This window comes from Vulpes vulpes, chromosome 10 (genome assembly GCF_048418805.1).
Source record: "Vulpes vulpes isolate BD-2025 chromosome 10, VulVul3, whole genome shotgun sequence".
NCBI lineage: Eukaryota > Metazoa > Chordata > Mammalia > Carnivora > Canidae > Vulpes > Vulpes vulpes.
The window spans coordinates 70,490,761-70,507,870 of NC_132789.1; positions in this window are offsets into that span (position 1 = coordinate 70,490,761).

A 17,110-nucleotide genomic window follows, 5' to 3' on the forward strand; every position below is an offset into this window, starting at 1 on the left:
GGGCTGGTAGGACAGGACTCCAGCCTGAAGGAATCCAGAAATAAAAGTAATATTATGGGGCACTTTCTACATGCTAGGACCATCACATACCTCTGCTATGAAAGTAATATCCCTCCTACTTCCCAAATGAGAAATGAAGTTATACAGTTTGTCCAAAACTAAACGGTTATTTTTCCAAAAGATAGAAGGGAAGGAGAATCTAAATTAACTGGACTCCAGATTTTAAGGTCTTTCTATTACATATATCATGTTGCCTTTTTCACACTCCCCAGGACCCAACTAAAGGACTAAGTGGGAAAATAGGAGCACAAATTCCCATCCTCATACTCAGCCCCTTACTCATGTTGAATGATGCCTTTGTAAAATGCCCTGCAGGTTGTGAGGAAAGGCCTTGACTCAGGGCACATGTGTAGGTATGGCAGGATTGGCAGCCAGGATTAATTAATTCCAGGAGTCCACCCATGGGTGGGGCTCCCCTACTTGCAGTCTGGGTCAAGATTGACTCACAAATTGGGCTGGATTTGAGTTCCATAACAAAGACTTCGGTGATGGGGCAGTTAGGGACAACACATACTGAATGCTGTTCTATTGACAGGGACCATACTGGGACACTTAACCTACTTGTGCTTCCAAGTAAGATCATTATGGTTCTTTTTTCCAACCTGAAAAATCCTTGAAGCCCTTGAAGCCATGCCTAGTGATACTTGTGCATGATCCGACCCATACCTAACAAAAGGATTCAGGACTCAGAAGGTCCTTGGAGAAGATAATGACACTGCATTACCAAAATGCAAGGATATAAAAATAAATTCATTACTACAGGTAAGAACTCCTTTCTGGGGGAAAAAAAACAGTTTGGGATTATGATGGATTTTTTTTTATTTGCATTTATTCTATGCAGAATTTACTCCCAGGACATAAGTTTTTGTTTCTTCAGTTTCTCCTGGGATATCTTTTTCTTCTGTGCAACCTCCTCTTCTGGTTTAGGAACAATCTGCTCTTTTTCAGTACGAATCATCTCGATGTGGCAGGGAGAGCTCATGTATGGGTTAATCCAGCCATGAGTCCTGTAGGTTCTATGTCACATCTTGGGGGCTTTGTTCACCTGGATGTGCTCAATGACCAGAGAATCTACATCTAAACCCTTAAGTTCAGCATTACTCTCTGCATTTTTAAGCAAGTGCGGTAAAAATTCAGCACTCTTCTTGGGCCACCGACCCTGTGTCCAGCCCCACTGTTTGGCCTGCGCACACCTACCAACTCCACCATTGTAGCGATGGAATGACACACACTGCTTCTGCAAAGTGACATCTTTCAGATACTTGGATTCTTTTCAGATATGCATACCCTTGATGGCCTGGGCAGTTTCACACATGTTCTTAAAGTCAACACTAAGATTTGAACCTCTTGACTTGCATGATTTTGTAGGGTTTTTCTGGGTCCAGCGAGTAGCGAACCATCTCTGGAGGCTGCTTGGGGGAAGAGCAGATTTTTAATTAAAGAATGACCAGGAGGCACAGCGATGAACAGGATGCTAGGGAGTATTATAAGGATAATTCTTCTGATGCATGAATAGAAAAAGTGCAGGAACTGGAATCAGTAAGCAAAACTCCATGAAATGTTTGATTCAGCTCTGGAATTGCCTACAGTTGTCTGAGATATTCTCTTTTTGATCTCGGGTAATCTATTGCTCTGTGTTCTCTTTCATTTCAACATCAATTATCACCATCACAGCCAAAGTCATGAATACTCCCTGACTTATGCCTACACAGTCACGAGCTCCATAAAGGGAATAGAGTGTGTGTGTGTGTGTGTGTGTGTGTGTGTGTGTGTGTGTGTGTTTCTGTGGAGGGGGTAGTTATTGTTTTCTACTGGAGACTGACTAATTCAGTGGTTTATAGAAAGAAAAGCTCTGTACATTTTGGCCTAGAGAACCTACAATTCAAATCTCAGTCACCTGCTGTTCAATTTCAAACAACAGTGGTAGAGCACCTACTGTGTGCAAGGCACTTCAGAAAGCATGAAAATGAAAGAATCCCTGTGACCAGGAAGCTCAAGAAATAGTGTCAAAGATAGAGATAAACAAAAAGCCATTGAGGCAACCAATAAAATAAGCTGTAGGACACAGGTTCAAAGGTTGCACTGTAAACAGAGAAAGGAACTGCTGCTGGGAGGAGGGAGTGTTATCAACCTTGTAGGGAAGGAAGAAGTTCATTCCAGAATGAAAGTAGAATGCCTCAGCAAAAGAGTAGAAAACATTTTTAGGTAGAGAAGGAAGAGGTGAACTAAGAAAGGGTGGTGTCAGGACAGCCAATAGTGTGCTGAAAAATGTCAATACCTACATACTGTCTCTTGACTCTACTTTTTTCAGCCATTTGTCTAATTCTCCCCCGCCCACCCCAGCATGGCCAGAGTTCTCAGTGCTATGTTTTGTTCTTGGCAAACTGAGAACTTAGCCCCTTTAGGTTTATTGAAGGATGTGTTCATCTCTGTCTTCTCCCCCTCAGCTAAAACCGATTTCATGAGACATCCGAGGCTCAAGGTTTATCCATCTCTGGTATGCGTGGGATCCCAAATAATAATCATGCTGTTGGTTGAAATATTGCTATGTGCCAGGCACTGCTTAAGTGCTTCCTAAGGCAGGCCTATGTGGACCCAGACTTGAAAGTGGGCTTCAATTATCCCCACCTCTTGGCATTCTCACCCTTATGAATTCCTCTTGTGTATAAGCCATTCTGAGCCTACTCCAGCACCACTGGGGTTAACTAGACATTAACGTATACTTAAATCCCAGTGTGTATTGCAAAACTATAGATAGTTTCGAAGTGAAGAAAACACTAAAGGCTGAAAGCAGTGGTTCTCATTCTTGACCACACAGTGGAATAACTTGTAAGCTTTAAAAAATACCCACGCCTGGGTGTAAATATTTGGATTTGGTCAGAGGTGAGGAGTGAACATTGCTTTTTATTTGGTTGGTTGGTTGGTTTTGTTTTTCACCTCATCAGCAGATTGGAACTAGATGGTCTGCTCCAAGGCCTCTAGGCTTCCAAAGGAAGAGGATCCCAGAAAAAGATCCTTATTCACCATGAGGGCTGATGTGGCACTACCTAATCAGCAACCTGGAGAGTTGTGAACCACCTGGCAAGCCAAGTGGGAGTTCAGAGTCCTTACCTGTCAGACTCATGCAGATTTTGCTTTTAAAAAAGTTAACAAGGTATGTCCAGGCCTCTGGCAGGTCAGTGCTCCTCAAAGTTTCATGCCCATGTAAATCACTGGAGAATCTTAATACAATTCAGGCTCTGATTTAGGGGTCTGGTGTGGGGCTGGAGGACCTGCATTTCCAGGTAGTTTCCAGGTGGTTTTGATGCTGCTGGCCCTTGAATTACATTTGAGTAACAAGGCTGGGGCTTACAAAGCAGCATTTACCCTAGAATTGCTGTACAAGCAAAATACCTTGTTTAACTTGATATGGGTGCCCACACTGGACTGGGAATTTGGGCCTATTTTTACAACAGAAGTCTGCCCCTTGCTTTGGGCCTGGTCACCCATCTTTTTACAAAAGAATTTATTTATTTATTTGAGAGAGAGAACACAAGCAGGAGGAGTGTCAGAGGGAGGAGAAGCAGACTCCTCAGTGACAGGCCCGATGTGGGGCTTGATCCCAGAATCCCAGGATCATGACCTGAGATGAAGGCAGATGCTTAACGGACTGAGCCAGGCACACGGAGCCTGGTCACCCTTTAAGACAAATCCTCTTTTCTGTTTTCTAACTCCAGTTTGTTGATGACTCCTGCTCATTTGTCTTATTTTTTAAAAAAGATTTTTTTTTGTTTGAGAGAGAAAAAATGAGAGAGAGAGACAGAGACAGAGAGAGACAGAGACAGAGAGAGAGACAGAGAGAGAGAATGAGCAGAGGGAGGAGCAGAGGGAGAAGCAGGCTCCCTGCTGAGCAGAGAGCCTGAGGCAGGTCTTGATCTCAGGACCTTGAGATCACAATCTGAGCTGAGAGAAGACACTTAACTGACTGAACCCTCCAGGCACCCCTCAGTTGTCTTATGGTTGATCATCTAAGTTGATCTTAGTCTGGCTGGGAATTCTTACCTGGATAAGTAGACCTATGTCCAGGAGACCATTAACCACCATTATTGAACTCCCAGTTACATGGAACACAATTTATATATATCATCTCTTATCCTAGATTAACTACAAATATAGATGTTATTATTTCCACTTCTCAGTGAGGGAGTGAGGTTCAATGAGGGATACAGAGTTAGCCCAAACCACAAAGCTCATGGCAGGACCAAGACAGAATCCAAGATTATCTCTCCCACTCCCATTGTTTCCACTCTAGTTCCCCTGGCTGCTGCCCTCCCAGGACTAGCACAACAAACCAGGAGTCTGCTGGCCCAGATCCCAGACCTCAACCCAAGATTGGATTTCTATTCTAGGGGCCTTTAACTTAAACTACACACTTCCCAGTCAGAAAGAGCAAACAGGGTGGTTTCAAAGATACGATGCAAAGTAATGCATTTATTTACTGAATTGAAAAAGAATTTGGACAGTCTTTTCTAAACCAATCTCTCAAATGAATTCTGCAAATATTTATTGAACATGTACCATGATGAGCAAGGCAGTGCCAGGTAACTGGTAATAGGAAGAAGAAAGGAGTGGAAGGAAATAGATTCAAATACAAATCTAGTTGGGCATATTGGACTATAGATACTATCGTAGGAGTGTGAGAGTGTGAGTCCAACAGGAAAAGGAGTTAATTTTACCAGGAGGCCAGAAGGATATTGTCTTAGGTATTTATTAGCCTTTAGGAATTTTATAATCTTTGCCTTATTGCCAACATTAAATAATAGCTAGTGATTTTGGCAAGTGTGTATTGAACACTCATTATGTGCCAGGCATGTCAATCACTTCACCTAGCTCATTTTATCCTCATAATGACAGCAGGAGGCAGGTGCTATTATTATCCTCACCTCAAGGGTGAGAAATTGGGGAATTGGTGATGTGAAAGGATCTTGACTAAGTCCCACAGCCCGTAATTGGCAGGGCTAGATTTGAAACTCAAGTCTGATCAAAGAGTCCACTTCTTGATCTCCACATTTGAGAAACTGACGCTTGGTAGGGAGCAGAACAGAAGAGTAAAATGAGAACTATGCACTTGATGAGCAGCAACTACCTATTAGCTGTGTGGCCAGAACACACCATGTCTCAGTTAGAAGCATACCTCAGATGAGATAGATCCTGGAGTCCAAGGTGGATATAATGGGTGATACTGGGGAGACCATACATCCTGACCCACCCAAGGCTGTTGGGATATGCCTACTGTCCTCCCAGAAGCCTCCAATAGGCTATTTGGCTTGGTCAATAAATTCTGTGGTCACCCAGGCAATACTACCATGTAGTACTATAGCACATGTTTCCATCTAGGGAGGAAAATCCATCCTGAGAGTGAGGGGAAAAAATTGATGGTTTAGTAATTTAGCCTTTTATCTGTCCCTTCATTCAATTTTCACCACTAAACAATGCATTCTCCTGTGTTTGCCATCATTCTATTTTGTCCTCAGTGGTTCTGGAATTTGTGTTATCACCACCTGGTATCAGCACTGTGGAGACACGGAGCCAATCTGAGTTCACTACAAAGCAGTACAGAGAGTGACCCAAAGAATCTCCTGACAACCAGGTATCAACACAATGCTGGCTGTTGCTGTTGGGTGTGGACTCCCCCTTCAAACCTATTGGCAGCCACAGGAGTGACAAGGAAGTGTGAGACAACAGGATTTAAAGTCACCAACACTTAAAAGAAGCAGCCTAAGTGTCTGTGGATGGATGAATAGATAAAGAAAATGTTATATATAGCATATATATATATATGAATATTATTCAGCCATAAAAAGAAGGAAGTCCTGTCATTCGCAACAACACAGACGAAACAAAAGGGAATTATGCTAAATGAAATAAGTCAGACAGAGAGAAAGACAAATACTGTATGATCTCACTATTTAAATATGAAGTCTTAAAAAAAAGTCAAACTCCTAACAAACAGGAGAATGGTGGTCACCAAGGGCTGGCACATGGGGGGAATGGGAAGATACTGATCAAAATGCACAAACTTCCAGTTATAAGATGAATAAGTTCTGGGTATCTAAGGTACACATGGTGATTACAGTTAATAATACTATATTATATCCTGGAAAATTGCTAAGGAAATAGATGTTATGCATTCTTACCAGAAAAAAAAGTAACCATGTAAGGTGATGAATATGTTAATTAACTTGATCATGGCAATACTTTCACCATGTATACTTACAGCAAATCATCATGTTGTACATTTAAATATACACAGTTGTATCTTTCAATATACCTCAACAAAGCTAGGGAAAATACATAATAAAATAAAATAAAATAATCAACACCAAACATTCAAGATTTTTATGGCAGATTATCTTCAAGAGAATAAGTGCCCCGTGAAGTGTAGGACTGTGCTGGAAAATGAGGGGATCCTGCTTTAAAAGACTCTGATACTTGGGAAGAGAGGAAGAGAGGAAGAGAGGGAGGGCTTGGCTCCTTGTCCCAGCTGTGGGGTCTCTGGAGAGCTCCACACAGCGACTCTTCTTGCCTGTAAAATGTGGAAGTTGGGCAGAGACACAAGACAGGCAGGCAGGAAAAGCTACTGCAAGCTCCATTGTATTTCTTTTCCAGGGAATTTCAGAGGATGATGGAAGTTTCCCTAAGGATTTCACTTCAAGCTAACAATGGAGAATAAAAAAGAATTTAAGAGGAGAGCATAAATCCAGGAGAGACAACGACACACAGATCTCGCCCTCCACAGTTTTCAAAGCACCTTCCTGCACGCAAGTCTATATGTGAAGCTGAGCCAAAGGAGCAAAGATGGTGGTGTCAGTGGACTTGGGTTTGGACCCTTGCTTTTCTGCCCACTGATGTTAGCCATCAAGCTTCAGTTTCATCTGTGTTGTTGCAAGGAAGGAAGGGAGAGAAGAAGAAGGAAAGAAGGAGAAAAAGAAGGAAGGAAAGAGAAAGAGAAAGAAAAAGAGAGAGAGAGAGAGAAGATGTCTCTTCACAGGATTCTGCTGTGTGTAGAGTGAGGTAATGCAGGTAAAATACCTTCTACATGGCATGTACTTGATGAATGGTAGTGCTCCCCATCATTCATAAACTTCACCCCTGGAAGACTTTGTACAAGTGTTTGTTGAAGCACTAGCTCCATTTTGCAGATGAAAACACTGAGACTCAGGGAGGTCAAGTGGCTTGCCCAAGGTCACAGCTAGAAAGAAGACAGTTTTCCAGCTCCAAGTCCTGAGCTCCGTGCAATATTTTCCTATACAACCATTGGGATTGGGGTTGTATTTCCATGCAAGTCGGACACCAAATAAGGAAAGATACTCGGAGGGGTCCTTCCTTTGAAATCAGCCTTTGATCTTAACAAAAAAAGCCATACTATTTTCAAATAGAAAGCCTTTGCAAAACGCTCTTTCCTTGGAAGCCATTGTTCGACCTCGTACTTCTATAAAATAATTGCTTTATGCCTTAAGACTGTTGATTTGTGTGAATTCAGACATTTTGTAAGTAGGTGATGTTTCTGAAGTTATTATCAGTCACTGTGTCTTCCACAGCTGGATGAAAGAGTCATATCACAGTCCCGTGGCTTTTCTAAAATGCACCATGTGTTATCTTTGACAGCAGCGGAGCATGCCAGACAGGAGGGCACTGGCTGACCACTTCTGAATTCCTTCACCTATGCTAAAAACAGACAGAGATATGGTTGAAGAAATCTGGCCCCAGCACCTAAGAATTGTTGCTACATCAACTACTATAACATGGAGAAGTTGAATTTGGTGGTCTTTATGGTTTCTTTTAGCATAGAAATACCCTACCATTTTATTTTACCCCTTGTCTGCCCCACGCCAGTTTTGTAATGTGTTGACCTCTCAAACGTTTGGCTGGTTCTGGGCCTCCTACACCAGTGCTTCCCACTGGAAATCTTGCACTTTGTGTAAGATGATAACGTGGCTATTGCAGGGACAGGGTTTTTGTTTACGTGTAAAGCTTAAAATCCAAAATTCATAGGTACCATGTTTTTAGAGACATAAGTCGCCAAAGTCATTCATCTTGCCATCCATCTGCCCCTCCATTTAATCATCTATTTATTTGTTTACTCTTCAGATATTTATTGGCTACCTCCTATGTTCCAGGCACAATGTTAGATGTAGGTGCTACCATTGAAATTTAGATCTTGCTCTTACAGAAGATATAGTACAAAAGATGGACAAGGAAACCAAATAATTTCACAAATAATTATGAGGATAAGTGCCAGGAGTGAGCATGTAGGGTTTCCTAAGAGAGGAAGTTTAGCTGAGTGGTTGAGAATGATGAGCTCTGGAATCCAACAAGGAGGCTCAAGTCTTGTTCTTCCCTGTACCAGCCCTGCTATAGCGGGCCAATTGTTTAATCGCTCATGCCTCAGTCTTCCCAGTTATGCCATGGAACTATAGGAGTAATTCCCTCCAAAGGTTGTTGTCAGGATTAATGAGATAGCACATGTAAAGCATTTGCAACAGTATGTGGAACTAGCAAGTGTTCAACCTGGGGCAGGGGCCACCCATGGCCTGTGCTATCTGGGGGACCTAAGAAAAGTATAAGCAGTGACACGAAAAATAAATAAGAGAGGGTGACAAGAGGTTAGATGGGAGAGAAGGAATGGGAGAGTGGGATGAGCCAAGGAAATGCAGTAAAAAGGTAAAGATCCTGAAACAGAAGGAGCCTGGGCATAGGACCTCGGAAATAAGACAGTAGGTATGGTGGAAAAGTATGGAAAGTGGTGGAGGAGCACGGAAAGTGGTGGAGGAGAACGGAAAGCCAGACAGGAGTGCTGGAGATGAGCCTAGGAAACCAGAGACCCAGACCCTGTAGATCACATTTTAGGCCAGTTAGTTAAGGATTTTGGACCCACCCTAGGAGCATCCAATCACTTGACCCACCATCTGTCCAACTGGAAATCCCTAAACAGAAACCCAAACATTCCATTTCTTATCTTTGGAGGAACATATGCTAATTGATAAGGAGTCAGCTGGGAAACCTGCGGTGAAATATCTTGGATTACTCTGTAAATGATGTCCTTTCACACGTCTCTGTCTGTATTTTTATTCTCTGTCCCTGGAGGCCATCGTTTCTGTCCTCGAATATCAAAGTAGACTTGAAGAATTGCATTTCATTGTCAAATGATTGCATCCAGATAATTATATTATGCCTTTTAGGGACACATGATCAATTTTTATAATACATCAAGAAGAGTCTTGAAGAAACTAACGTTTAATCCTTGTTCAGTTCTTTTTTCTCTGCTCTATCTTTTGCTTAGGGCTATAAAAATATGCTGTATTCCTGATTTATATATTTCAGGGTTTTTTCTTTCTCTGCATTAGCTTTAAAATAGCTTTTAATAACCCCCAAAAGACATTACTGTTTTTCAACAGTAGTAGTTTAGAAACAAACCACTAAAATAAACTACTAATCTTTGACTCTTTCAGTCCTGGGTTTGAATTCAGGCTCTATTGTTACCTTAGGCAAGTTACTAATATCTCTGAGACTCAGTTTCCCAAATTATAAAATAACTACATAAATTATTTATATTTCATTGTTGTGAGGACTATATTAAATGGTTATGAATATATCTAAGTCTAGTGACTAATAAAAAGAAGGAAGGAGGAAAGGGAAGGAAGAGAGGAAAATAGAAAGAGAAGAACAGAGGGAGAGAGGAGAAGAAGAAAGGAAATAAAGAGAAAAAGAGAAAGAGAAATAAAAAGGAAGGAAAGAAGCAAGGAAGGAAGGGAGAAAGGAAGAAGGAAAGAAGAAGGAGAAAAAGAAGGAAGGAAAGAGAAAGAGAGAGAGAGAGAAAGAAAGAAAGAGAAGAAGAAGAAGAAGAAGAAGAAGAAGAAGAAGAAGAAGAAGAAGAAGAAGAAAGCAAGCAAGCAAGCAAGCAAGCATTCTCAGTGGTTGAGCATCTACCTTTGGCTCAGGGCATGATCCTGGGGTTCTGGGATTGAGTCCCACATCGGGCTCCTTGCAGGGAGCCTGCTTCTCTCTCTCTATATATATATATATGTGTGTGTGTCTCTCATGAATAAATAAATAAAATCTTTAAAAAAGAAAAGAAAGAGAAAAGATCTCCGTAGAGAGGAATTAACCACATAGGTGACAAAAGACATGGCACCATGAGTAAAGTGATGTGTTCTAGAATCATTTAGATTCTGAAATTATGGAGAAAGATATATTTAAAAGTTTTTTGTGGTTAAAATTTCCTTAAATGTACTTTGATATTTTTCTGGGACAGGTACTATAAACCATCAACCCCTACTCTTCTGAAAGGTTGAAGAAAAACTTCAACTCTTCTCCTGATTGAAAAGTAGTGACTTCAAAAAGTCATCTTTTGGGAGTTATCTAAAACTCCTCTGATGCATTTTTGTGATACCATCAGCCAAGTAAGTCTCTTCCTTACATTTGTTGTCTTCTAGAAATAAAATCAGATTGTGATGCGGACTGTGTAGCACATGACACCAAAGGAAGTGTTTATGCAGAGTATTAAGTGGAAGAGGGAAAATTGAGCTAGTTTAGATGCCAGTCATTAGTTCGTTCATTCATTCATTCATTCACCAAGGTTACTGGTCATTATCCCAGAAAAATCACTTTGAAAGGATTACATTGCCTCTGACCAAAGATTGTAATGCTGATTAGATTAGAAGGTTTTGTTAGTAGCCCTGGTAATCCAATAAATTATTCTGCAGTATAGGTTCAAATCCTGTATTTTCAGGAATTTGACATTCAAAGGTAATGACTTTAGTTGACTGAGGTTGTTCTTTGGAAATGATGGCATTGCTTCTAGGTTTCTGAGTTTGCTGCTTAAAATTCATGCACAGGATTGGTTGAACTCAAGAAAGTTCACATTAGATAAATGAAAGCCACTGGGTCCTCTGTAACTGCAGAGGAAGGAATGCTAAGATCAGGTGTTACCTGACAAACACAACAACAAGGGACAAGCGATCACTCCATGGTTGTGGCAGGGGGTCTGACCTTGCAGAATTTCAACAGCCAGAAGCAGATTGTCCCCAACTCAGCATGGAGGAGTCTCAAGACCTCCTACATTTCTCCTTTTTGTTCCATGGCTGGGACAGCATGGACGGGATAAAAGTGTTATGTGTTATGTATGGTCCCATAAAAACTTCCACGCTCCTTTTGATGATCTGGAACAGTGAAGAATGGATGTGTTTGAATGTCTCTTTTTGCTTTGTGCTTTCCTACTTTACAGGACCCCGAAGAAGCAGGATTTAACAGGGTTTAATAGAGTGGAGAATCTTTCTTGATCCTTCCATTGGAGTGGGACACCAAAATAGCAACTATATCATGCATTTGGGAATAAAAGCACAAATAAATCTTAGTCTCCTCTCTTAAGGAGACTAGCGGGGGAAGACAATCAACATAGTACATATAATTGAGTGCCAAAAAAAATACTATTGTGTGTAGGAGGGTAAAGGGGTAAGTACAGGTGCCAAGTGATCCAAAGAAAGGAGCCATTGATTCTACCTGGGGAAGGGGTAGGAGGTCAGAAAGAAATAAGATATCTGTTATGGACTTTCCATAAAATAAATGGACTGTATAAAACCTTCAGTATTCTCACTCCTGGTTAGGGGAGAGGGGGCAGTTGCGAGGCACAGTAAGAAGGCCCAGGGCATTCTTAGAAATTTTGCCACAAGAAAGGTGAGTGGCCTTTTATATATTCCACCAAGGAAATTGTTCCCATACTGTGCTCATCTGTGAACCCAATGCACCTCTGGAGAAGATGGGAGTTTCAGAGCTGGCCATGGAGTAGAGAGAACAAGAAGCCAGACACCTGATTGGAGGGACCTTCCCAAAGACTTTTCAGTTTCTAGGGCAGTGTTTATTGATGCCCCTTGCCAATGCTCTGGAATTCTATTTCCTTTCCGTTTCAAAGCCTTTCTCTCATGTCCTCTCAGCCCAGCAATAGCTGGGCCATCCTTTAATAAATAGATATATTTTTTTGAAGCTGTCAATATTTCAGATAACATTTGGCTAAGAGAACAGGGAAAGAGCTATAGTTAGAGACAGAGAATGAAGAGAACCTATGCGCATCTCTGTGCTTACTGAGTAGAATTGAGATGTATATGATGTGGCTTGTTCTGGGAGCAAAGCCTATCCATCAGTCACATACTGGAGACACCAGTTCTGCAGCCAGAGGAGAAAGAGCAACACGAAAGTTGTCAATGACATTTTTAGACCCCAAATGACATTAGCATAAAAGCAAGTACGCTTTAGTTTTAAGTTCACTTAGAGGGGATTTTTTTGAGGCATCACTTGAAAGTATATGAAGAGCCAGCAAATTTTTTTTTTTTTTAATGGCCTATAAATTGAATCTTGGAAGACAGACCAGGGAGGAATATGGGTGCTTGAAACCCCTTTCCAATAATGTCAGAATTTTTAAGAGAATTCAACCATGGGTGCCAATCAAAGTTTGGATGTCTGTGATCACTTATATAGTATTTAATATGGATGACCCTCAACTATTCTTACTTAAGCTCATCAGTCTGAAATGTGGGACTATTTGTGCTTTCCATTTAAAATCTTTGCAAGGGTTACATTGCCTATCTCAGGGGATTTTTTGGTAGTCTTATTGAAAAGGAACACGTCTGTGCATGAATGCGACATCAATGATAATACCAAGGGCTACTCAGGGCTCACAAGATGCCCTCTGTAACATCTGAATCAATGTACCAAGACAAAATCACTTGGTTCTATCATTTTCAGACTATATGCTTCATGGTCTTTTCTTTATTCTTAAGCTCTCTCTTCAAACTCAGCCAAGGAAATGATGAAAAATTATTTCCTAAATCACAAGATAACTTTAAAAATATCTTTTCTATATACAGTCCCATCCCTTATTCACCATTGCAGTATTCAATCCGGCCTCTACTGGCCCAGGACATCCTTAGACATTTATTGGAAAGCCACCTGCAGGGAGAGACGTAAAGGAAGATTTTAATCTTGATCTGCTGACAGTAAAGCCATTACCAGCTTCACTAAAAGGAAGTCTTTGTATCCATTTTTCCCTTGATTCATTCTCTAGAGTCTCTTTTTACTTATCTATTTTCTAGACTCTTCCATTCTTTCTGTGGTCATCACAGTTTGGGACACCTACCTCTGACAGGAGAACATCAAACAATTCTGAACATGTTTATTGAGTGTTTACTATGTGCTAGACATTATGATAAGGGCTGGGGACACAGAAATAGACAAGTCCTAGTTCCTCCCTTTTCTCATCCCTCCTTCCACGACCATCTAACCGCTTAGTGAGTCCTGTTCTGTGATCTCCAAAAGATTACAGCTCTATTTGCTTTGCTTCATTTTTTGTGTGCGAATACATTGGCTTTGCCTGGAACACGGCAATGGTTCTATAACTGTTTCTCTGTTTTTGTTTTTGTTCCCTTTGTTCGTTTTCCTCACAGAACTCTGAGTGATTCTCTGGATATATACATCAAATTATGTCACACTTGTGTCTTCACTTCTTCCAATGGCTTGCTATCAACTTTGGAATAAAATCCAGAAATGTGGCCCATGCAGGGCCTTGTAGAATGTTACCCTTGGCCCCTATTTTAACTTTCCCAATCACCTCTTCCCCCCCCCCCCCACTCACCTCATTGAAGCTGCATATCTTTCCATTCAGCTGCTATTTCACACCATAGGCAAATATCTCTTTCTAGAACATTCTTCCTATCAGGTCTTTGGCATACAGATCTTTTTCTCATCCTTTAATCTTAGGTTAAATAGCTCTCTTTGGAGATGCCTTCTCAAACTATCTGAAGTTGCTCTTCTCTTGTTTGTTTTTGTTCCTTGTCTTCTTAATAGTATTAAACCAATTTAGAAACATTATATTAGGTGGTTTTTTTTTTTTCATTGTTGGTCTCCACTCCTAGAGGTTCCATGAGAGTAAGGATTCTGACTTTCTTGTCTATCTCTGTGCTACACCTAATGCTTAGAAGATGACTAGTTATACAATAGGTGCTCAAAAAAAATACTTATTGAAGGAATAAATATAGGCATCCTCAGTGCTCTGAAGATACTGAGTCTCACATAAAACTGAAGTGATAGAGATAAGTCTAGAAGGTTGAAAAGTATGCTATAGGAGAACACAGCCAGGTCCCATTGCTCAAAAAGTTCTTATTAAATGAAGAAAGCACTCATTTTTTTCCACTCAATTTTTGATACATTTGTATAGCGCTTTGGAATTTTTAGTTATCCAAATAGAATATCTTATTTTATTAACATAATAATCAAAATATTTTGTTGTTTTTGTTGTTCTATATCATATTGCTGAGTGATGATCCACCTTATGGATGATGGCTAAGGCATGGGAATTTGAATCACCAGGGCATCCTGAGACTCTTGTTCAAGCTCCAGCAACACTAGAATCTTCTGGAATTAAAGCTCAACAATTGTCCTAATTGTCTATATGGTTAGAGATAAAAGTGGGCCGAGAACTCTAGAGATATGAGACTAGATCCAGATAACAGTTATAGAGCATGTTTTGAGTCAGTCCATATTTGGTAAAAAGTGAGATAGGCTGGTACCAGATTAAATATAGTTCAGGCCACATAAAAAAATCAGAGAAAGAGGAACTTCCCACAGAAAAGAAAATGGTTTCATAAACAATGAAAATGTTGAAGCTGCTCAAAGTGAAGTTCTTTCTTCACCATCTGTGCATTCAGAAAACTAATCTGAATCATTCGTTGGCTAGATGATCTACTATATGACTTATAAATCTGTTATAAAGACTTCTCTGCAAATTCAGGAGCAATTTATTTATGTACGACGAGCTGAGGTTCAGAGACTTTAGAATGGTTCTCAATGTCCCTGGTAACTGGCAGATCTTGAACTCAGAAAGTTCTTTCAACTCTAAACCTGAAACTATTGTTTAGTTTCGTTGCTGGACGGAAGATGGGACTTAAACTTCCTCAGATGCACATATTCATGTTGATAATCTCCTGAAGTACCTGGTGATGTAATTTGCATCCAATCTTGGCAGATTAGCAGTGTGTTTAGAGCATCTCAATAGGATATTTTAATTTCTGTAGATAAAAGATGCTTTCTGAATGCATTGTATTGCCTTAAACCATAAATGCACCGGGCTGGAAATGGGAAAAAGAATAATTTTAGGCATTTTCCTCATTTTGTTTAAACAGACTGAAGACTTGAGGAGCCTTTTTGGCAAGAGGCCTATGTTTAACCAGTGTTACTGAATATAGAATAATCATGGGTGGGGAGTATGTTTTCCTTAATTGAGTATGTTTTCTTGAGATAAATGTGGATCTCAGGCTCCTCACTAGTCAAAGCAAAAGTTTCCAAGTTGTCTGAGGTTGTGAAAGCCTAGGAGGCAAGCCTCGGCATCCATGCAGAGACAAGAAACACCAAGCCAAAGTGCCTACAAGAAGATTAAAATAGCACTGACGGATTGGACCACTTCCATTCTGTTCACTAACCATGTCCTCCTTTGTCTCCTAAGCATCTCTCATCACCTTCCATTAGATCATGTCCAAGGGCATTATCCTCAGGAGGCTTCATTCAGTGCTTCCTCCACCACTAGATCACATTTGCTACCTGTCTCACCACGGAGCTAACTACCTGGAGGTGTTTGTGTTTGGGCAATTTGACCAGATGTGAAAGGGAGCAACTAGTCTAATCCACTTTTAGAAACATTCAATTGTCTTTACCCCAGTGGGATTAATCCTTGAGCCAAGGAGGAATAGGCCACCTCTTGTTTTCTCCCCTGTCACTATTGATCCAAGAGAGCAGAGGAGGCCAGGATGCCCACGTTGGCAGTATCCCCTTATATGCACCTAACTTTTCCATCACCACCTCAGCAACCAGAGATAAAAAGGGGAGAGAACCTTTGAACATTGAGCTCCAGACACTTCTTTGGCAACTGGGCTGACCTTGTCCCCCATAGATGGTTTATTTGTGGGCCAATGTAATAAATGATGACAAACAGGATAGTTTAAACAACAGAAATTTATCCTCTTATGTTCAGGAGGCTAGAAGTCCAAAATCCAAGTGTCTTCAGATGTGCTTCCTTTTGGGGCCTCTGAGGGAAGAACTATTCCATGTCTTTCTCCTAGCTTCTGGTGGTAGCTGGCAGTTCTTGGTGTTCTTCGGATCATGGAAGCATAACTTCAGTTTCTGTCTCCATAGTCACGGGGCATTCTCCCCGTGTGTCTTATCATCCTGTAGTTCTCTCTGCATCCGTCCCTCTGTATCTCTCTGTGTCACTTCTTATTAAAACACCAGTGATTGGGTTATGGTCCACTCTAATTCAGTTTGACCTCATTTTAACTAATTACATCTGAAAAAACCCTATTTCCAAATAAGATTCTGGGTGGACATGAATTTTGGAGGATGTTACTTAACCCGGTATTTCTATACTGATGGAAGAAAAATTGCCTTTATTTACCACTCATTTTAGCCAACTAGCCATCAGAATGGCTTGACATTATAAATGCCTGCCTTGTAATTTCCAGGCTGCCAACAAAGTATCTTTCCTCCTACCTATATCAATCTAAAATATTTAGCCTCACATGGTATCCTTTACCAAGCTTCTTTAGATGTAAAATTTCTCCCTGCTGGGTCACACATGGGGCATTCATCCTCAAAACCTTAGTCTGAATTAATGTAATTAATTTTAAATTTTGCATGCAAACAAATGCAGCCATGTGAGGAATCCATCTGGCAACTGGATTCCATAACTGAAAGAGGATCTGATTGCTTGTAGGTTATAGACGATTAGTATCCTGCTGAAGAACTCAATCTTCAAGTGCCCACCCCCTAAAATGTTGGTCAGTTTGGATAGCCAATTACCTAGTGTTTATTACTCCAAGTGTGGCCCAGAGTCCTACAGCATCAGAGCCTGTTAGAAATGCAAAATCTCCTAGGGATACATTCAAATCTACTGAATCAGGGTCTGCTTTTTATTTTGATCCCCCAGGACCCTCATATGCACATTAGAGTTGGAAAGTGGTGCTCTAGC